Source organism: Crocodylus porosus, unplaced genomic scaffold (genome assembly GCF_001723895.1).
Source record: "Crocodylus porosus isolate Cpor-Errol unplaced genomic scaffold, CroPor_comp1, whole genome shotgun sequence".
Lineage (NCBI taxonomy): Eukaryota > Metazoa > Chordata > Crocodylia > Crocodylidae > Crocodylus > Crocodylus porosus.
Window position 1 is genome coordinate 29,871,018 of NW_017728931.1, and position 7,317 is coordinate 29,878,334.

Here is a 7,317-nt window from a genome sequence, read left to right on the forward strand (position 1 = left end):
CTGTGGATGCATGACAAGGTGCGGTTGGCCTTCCTGACTGCCTCCCCACACTGCCGGCCCACGTTCATCTTGGCATCAGTGATGACTCCAAGATCCTTTTCTGCCTCTGCACTGCCAAGAAGGGAGTTCCCCAGCCTGTAGGTATGGTGCCAGTTGTTCCTCCTCAGGTGCATCACCTTGCACCTGTCAGTGTTGAAACCCATCCTGTTCTCATCCGCCCACCCCTGTAACCTGTCTAGGTCTGATTATAACCTATTCCTTCCTTCTAGCATGCCCACATCCCCCCACATCTTAGTGTCATTGGCAAATTTGAACAGGGTGCTTTTTACCCGCTTGTCCAAGTCACTGATGAAGATGTTGAACAGTGCCGGCCCAAGGACTGAGCCCTGGGGGACCCCACTGCCCACATCCCTCTAGGTCAAAAATGACCCATCCACTACCACTCTCTGGGTGCGGCCCTCCAGCCAGTTGGTGACCCAATTGACTGTGTTGGTGTCGACACCACAGTCCCCCAGTTTTTTAATGACAACGGGGTGAGAGACAGAGTCGAAGGCCTTCCAAAAGTCCAGAAAGACTACGTCCGCTGCTATACCTGCATCTAAGGATTTTGTTACCTGGTCGTAGAAGGCCACCAGGTTGGTCTGACAGGACCTGCCTCTAATGAACCCCTGTTGGTTACCCCTAAGCATAACCTCCCCTGCTGGCCCCTCGTGGACATGTGCCAAGATAATTCTCTCAAAGAGCTAACCCAGGATCAAGGTAAGACTAACTGGCCTATAGTTTCCAGGTTCCTCCTTCCTCCCTTTTTTGAAGATGGAAACCACGCTGGCCCTCTTCCAGTCCTCTGGCACCACTCCAGAGCATTACGAGGGCTCGTAAAGCTATGCCAGGAGTACCACAATGACCTCAGCCAATTCCCTCAGTATTCTAGGGTGGAGATTGTCTGGACCAACTGATTTAAATACATCCAGTCCCTCCAGAAGTTCCCTGGCTAGATCCTCACTGATCCTTGGCCTAGGTGCGCCTCCCCTGGGGCCTGCAGGGGGTCTGACGGGGGGGGCTGTTCTGGTTCCTGCTCAGAAAAATGGAGGCAAGGAAGTTGTTAAATAGGTTAGCTTTGTCATCTGGTGTGACAACCAGATTTCCTAGCATGTCTTGCAGGGGCCCCATGTTACCTGGCACCTTCTTTTTGCCCTCAATGTATTTAAAAAAGGACTTCTTGTTGTCCTTGATCCGGGAAGCTATTCCCAGTTCCATCTCCACCTTGGCCTTCCTGACCGCCCCCCTGCATCCTCAAGCAACTGCAGTATAGTCCCACCTGGTGATGACACCTCCTTTCCATTGGGTGTAGGCCTCCCTTTTAGCTAGGAGACATTCTCAGATGCTTTTGACATGCCTTGGGGGCTTTTGCACCCTCCTGCCCCCTTTGACCCATGTTGGGATTACTTCCCTTTGGGCTTGGAGGATCGTCTCTTTATGGAGCGACCACTCTTCTTGGACACCTGGCTCTCTTCCCCTCTGGGACCTCAGTGCCTCCCCGACTATTCTCCTTAGCTCATTGAAGTCCACCCTCCTGAAATCTAGGGCTTCTGCCTTGCTGCGGGCCTTTGCCACCTTGCGCTGGATGGTGAATTCCAGCAAGCAATGATTGCTGTTGCCCTGGTGGTCAAGCACCCCTCACCAGATTGTAACCCATGGCCAGCACCAGGTCCAACAAGGCATCTCCCCTAGTGGGGCTATGCACCTCCTGGGTTAGATGGAGGTCCTGCATTTTGGCTAGGAACCTATGTGAGCGGTCAGACCTGGCTGACAGCTCTTCCCAGAAGATGTCTGGAAAGTTCAGGTCACCCATGATGACCACATCCTTTGACCTAACTACCTCCATGAGCTGACTTAAGAATTCCTGGTCTAGCTCTTCTCCTTGATTGGGTGGTCTGTAGTAGACCCCCACCGTTAAGTCTCTTTCCCCTTGACTGCTTTGTATTCTAACCCTTGTGCTCCAGCCAGCCAGGGCAGTATTTACATGTCCACTGCTGCAGCTTAAACTCCACAGCAGGATAGTACTTGTAATACCGGTACTACCCTGTGCAGAGGTAATTAGTTTACTCCAGCCTAATAGGGGCACATGTGTAGACATGCAAAGTTTACTGCTGAGCTAATTAGTCTACTCTGCAGTAAATGTCTCATGTAGTTGCATCCCCTCTGAGCCAGTGTGCTTAAAGCATAGCAATCTAGTAGGGTAAATATATTAAAGAATAAGGCGGCCCCTCCCAATACTATGATAAGGGAGCCATTCACCTATATTAGACAGAGAAGAAACCTATTACCATAATCGGCAATTGTCAGGTCCCTAACTGATAGAATCATTTGAAAGGAAAAAATGGGCACAAGGGCTTAAGTGTTTATAGAAAGGGTCTGTTTAAAGGAGGAAGAATATTCAGTGAGGAAATGAGAGCTGCTTGTGGAAGTTTACAACATCTTTTTGATCATTACATTAATTTAAAAAATCTGATCAGAAATATGCATCACCATGTCTCACCAATGTGTAAACTGCAGTGATACAGCAGGTTGATATTGTTCTATTCGTGAAAACTGAGCAGAGTCAGAAAGATAATCCGTCACTTGTATTAAGATACAGCGTGTCTCCTGTCCCTTTTTAATTTCCTCGCATCTTAACTGTTAGGAAGGCTGAAGTCAGAAGTGTGTTTATGTTCAACTTGTCTTTTACTGCTTACTGCTTTTACTGACAGGTAAATTTTTATTACTCTTACTCTAAACACAGCACTAGCTATACAGCTGTGGGAAAATGAGCTTGATTTTTCCCACCTACTGTAGCATCCTTAAAACAGAGCAATGAGCATTGAAAGTACAGTCTTTACTAGTGGTGAGGGTGTTCTAGGCATAAAGAAAACAGATGGACTTTCTGACCCCAGCATGAGTTTACTGCACTACCAGAAAAAATGGATCTTTTGAATTGCAAACTTAATTGCTGTGGAGTTACTGAGAGAAGAAACAAAAAACCCCTGCAGTGTCATTTTTGCAACCATCATACAAAGGAAAACTACGCTTAAGTCTAACTTCTGTTTTTGCACTGCTAAAGCTTTATGTTGCTGTAAGCACAAACACTTTATTTCACTGGGGGAGCAAAGTTCAGGAGAATCAAAGACTCTATAATTTTCAAAAGTTTCTTTCAGCAATTGCAGGCATGAAGTGGGGTGAAGGTTAGGAAACACTGTGGTGTGAACAAGAAGAAATTCTAGGGAAACTGGTAGTGACATATGATACCTCTTACCTGTAGGAGGTCAGACGTTTAAAGGTGGACCAGATCAATTGCAACTGAAAGTTGTTTCCATTTGATGTTTACTCATGTAACCTTTATGAAATGAACTGCTTCTTTTCAAGCATTTCCTAAAGGCTAGTGTTCAGGTTGGAACAATATACCATAACTGGCATTCATTTCAGATGCACATGAGCCACTGAGGGCCTAATGGACATGGAAACTGAAGTCCCTTCTTAACCAACTTATTGTTAATAATTATTTATCGTGTAGTATAAAAGTATGTCATGCATTAAAAAAGTCTATAGAGCTAACATAGAAACCTAATAATTTGGGTATATCTACAGAACACAAAATAGTGCCTTGTAGAGGTACTCCAGCTAACTTCAAATAATCTATTTTGGGTATTGGAAGCAGCTTAACCAGTTTAGCACAGTGCTCCTCATATTTTATTTTACACTGATTGTTTAGAGTTTACTTCAGTATCCAACTGGTGCTGCACTGAACCACATACACACATCCCAAGATGCAGAATGGGAAGTGTTCATGAAAATGCAGGTGTGCCTATTTTACTGATGAAGAAAACAAGACAGGAATGATTTTAAAAGATCTTCAGGATTTAGAAAAAATCTTAAGGATTGAAGGATCACAAATCAGAGATTAGTGGGTTAAAAGTAGGACATTATTTTAAATGTAGAAGACAGGAGAGAGAGAGATAATTCAAAAGAAAAAAATGGGGCCATAAGCAGAAAACAGAGAAACAAAGGAGGAAATAAGTGAAGAAACATAGTGAGCTTGCTTGATTTTTATGCTCTGCTATAAAGATGGGAAGCTAATGAAGGGTACGAGAGAGAGATGACAAAACATGACTAGATGGCTCTGCATTAGAGGCTGACTGTGAGATAGCAGAAAACTCTGAGACAGAATCTGACATGTAAGAGTGACGAGGGAACACATTTCAAAGAAAAAAATGTGGGAACTAGCAGTTTAGAGGTGGTAGTTAACACCATGGGAGAACACATAAAGGAAAAAGAGGTGAACAAGAAAAGAAAAATATATGGGCCTAAGGAGCTCAGATGTAAATTGTAATCAGAACTTCTCCAAGAGTTCAGATACAGGTGTTTTCCTGACCTATTTGAAGAATGACAGCTGAGCTTTGTTGCATGCTCATTGTGGAAAGTGGGGTAATGAACATTGAAAATAGGGCTGACAAGTTTGGGAGCAAAGTAGGAGGAGAACAGAGCAGAATTACATGATCAAGTGAAGGAAAAGCAGATGAGAGGATGTATTTGTTTGACGGAGAGATCAGTGGTATTTAAAAGGCATCAGTGAAGTCATGAAAAAAATAGAGAACAGACACAAGGCTCTTGAATAATGTATAATTGGTGTTCCACAAAGAAAATAATTATTTTAATAGGTGTGGGTTTGTTTATATGCACAGATAGACAAAAGTCATAAGAATTTGTGTGATTACACATTAGTAATTTATTTGGTATTACTATCTTGGCAGGCTCATAATAAATCTTATGCTTTTAAGTAGAGTTAGTCTGGTGTTATGGGAGGCCCTGTAAACATTTGAAGACATGTCCACAAAAGCTTAGAAATGACACACTTAAGGCAGAGCTTTTCACCAAGAACCTCCAAGGAATTATGGGCAACAGGCAATAACAATGCCTGCGGGTCCTTAGGACCAAGCCAGTTTAAAAGAGCATTATATAGGAGTGCAGATGGCAGCACCAGGGCTCTTTATTTTTTTTTTTTCATACTAGAGCACTTGCACAACACATAGGGAGACTTGCACAACACATAGGTGGCACAGCATAATGGACAATTCTGAAGAGGCAAAAACCAAGCTCTCCAACATAGACGACCAATCTCTGCATCAATGTGATTCTTTCCTACCTGTCATTCACCTTGCCGGATGACTTTTGGCAAGTCATTTCCACTATGTGTGTAACAGCCAGGTGCTGCACCCTGGGTGGCAGAAGTTAGGCTGGCTATAACAGCTAGGTCAGCAGTCTCAGTGACTGCCATTCATGTGCTTCCTTTAAGTGGGCACCTGAAGCTGGGGTCCCAGTCACCCACCACTCTTTATACTACTGTCCCTCAGAGTCCACCTCTCTAAAATGGGGATGAAGGTACTGACCCTACTTTAAAGGACTTTGAAATCTATAAATGAAAAGTTAGATAAGAGCATGGTAGTGCTATCTGTTGTCCCACCATGACTGGAAAAAAACTTTCTCTTTCAGAATAAAATGGGGTAGGAGTGGCAACAAATTCTACCATGTGTTTCCTGATATTTATTTGCTCACTTATACAAACCCATTAAACCCATGCCAGATGGGAACCTCCTGAACTGCATGGAATCCCAGCTCCTGTTTCTAATAGGAACTAAAGTAAACTTCCCAGCTTATTACAATACAAGGCAACACAACAGTTTAAGGACAACTCAAGCTATATTCGGTTACAAGTTCAACCTCTTGCTCTGAAGTCACATGGGGTACCTTCACTCATTCAGATGAGCAAAGGAAAGTTATGTTGCTCATTCTCTCTAATTTGGAAATACAGGTTCAAAATAAATTGCATTGTTAGAAGCAGTGAACTCAGAACAAGCGGCACAATGGGAGACATTACATATCCAAAGATGCTCAAAATAATGCATTTCTGATGTCTTAATTGTCTAAATTATTTAGCCCAAGAGATAGACATATTTTCCTGCTTCATTAGAAATGAGATTTGGTGCTCAAGTTGCAAATACTTATTCTTGAACTGCCCCTTGAGTTTAAAAAGTCCTCTTGGTGCCAACAGGCTACTGAGGTCTTTCTTGGCACTATCCTTATGGAAATTATAAGACCTATAAGACCTGTTGTCATATAAAAGCAAGCGACTGTTGGGGCGTACTGGTTAGATAAGCCAGTGTGTCACAGTTAGTTGTTATTCAAATTCCCAATGTAAAACAATGTTTTAAAAAGGAGTTAAGGTGAAGAGATCATATCAATAATTTAAGGGTAAAATACCATATGGGAATGCTTAAATTAGCCCCAAACCAAGCATTACAAAACCAAAGAAATTAACAGTTGAGGTTAAATTTAAAGAAATCCAAACATATTAGACAATGGAAATCCAGAAGTAGGGCACCCAAACAACATTAATTCTACGCTGTAATGATGCGATGAAGCAACCGTTTCATTATAATTAAGGTACTCAAAGCATATGTAGTCTCAAATGAGAGCTGTAATGGGCACCTGCATAGTAACACTAAATGTTTTTACAGACAGATGAGGGCAATGTCTTTAAACCGTATAGTTTATAGTCTAAATATAAAACCTTCATAAACCTCAGCTGACTGAATACTTCAAAAACAAAATTATATTGATATTCAGGTTTTTAAAATAACGTTGCCTGGACTGTGTTCACAACACTTTGATGTTTGTTTTCCATAAACATTTTACCAAGATTTTTAGTGGCACTAATGTTGGTATAAAACAGCTACTTCTGGACAAATGCTAAAAAATATTTCTGGGGAGCAGATTTATAAAAAAGATGGGAATAGTTTCACAGGAATGTTCTCTTATTAGATATGAAATGAACCAGGTGGCTTATTTCAAATGAGCAATTCTCAAATATTCTAACATTTTCTCTCTCACAATTCTTGAGCAGAAAAACAGCTGAATTTCTCATTTATTTGCTAGGAATAATTTAAAAGGTTCTAATATGGATGAAGAATTGTGGAAGAGCTTGTGATAAGAAGGAGGCTGCTAAGCAGTAATTTACCATATGCTTATTTTGACTTGGCATTTTTTATTTTGTTATTGCAGAGAGCTGTCCCTTGGGGGCTGGGGATGTGTGAATCAAGGTGACTGCCTTGGGCCCTGTGCTTTGGGGAGCCCTGCAGAGCTGGGTGGAGAGGCCATGGCCCCTCCCATGTCTGACGATGGCTGCCACGTTTGAGGTTTTCCCCTGCCCCACATGGTCAGAATTTCTTGAAGTGTGTTTTGGTTGGAAATTCCAGCCTCCACCTTCCCCCACATGTCTGGTGT

At 42.4% G+C, this 7,317-nt stretch overlaps 1 protein-coding gene across 1 annotated transcript in view; it reads right to left on the reverse strand.

The window, feature by feature from the left end:
* PIK3C2G (phosphatidylinositol-4-phosphate 3-kinase catalytic subunit type 2 gamma) overlaps positions 1-7,317 on the reverse strand; it is a 340,743-nt gene that overhangs the window by 243,057 nt on the left and 90,369 nt on the right. The window lies entirely within an intron of this gene.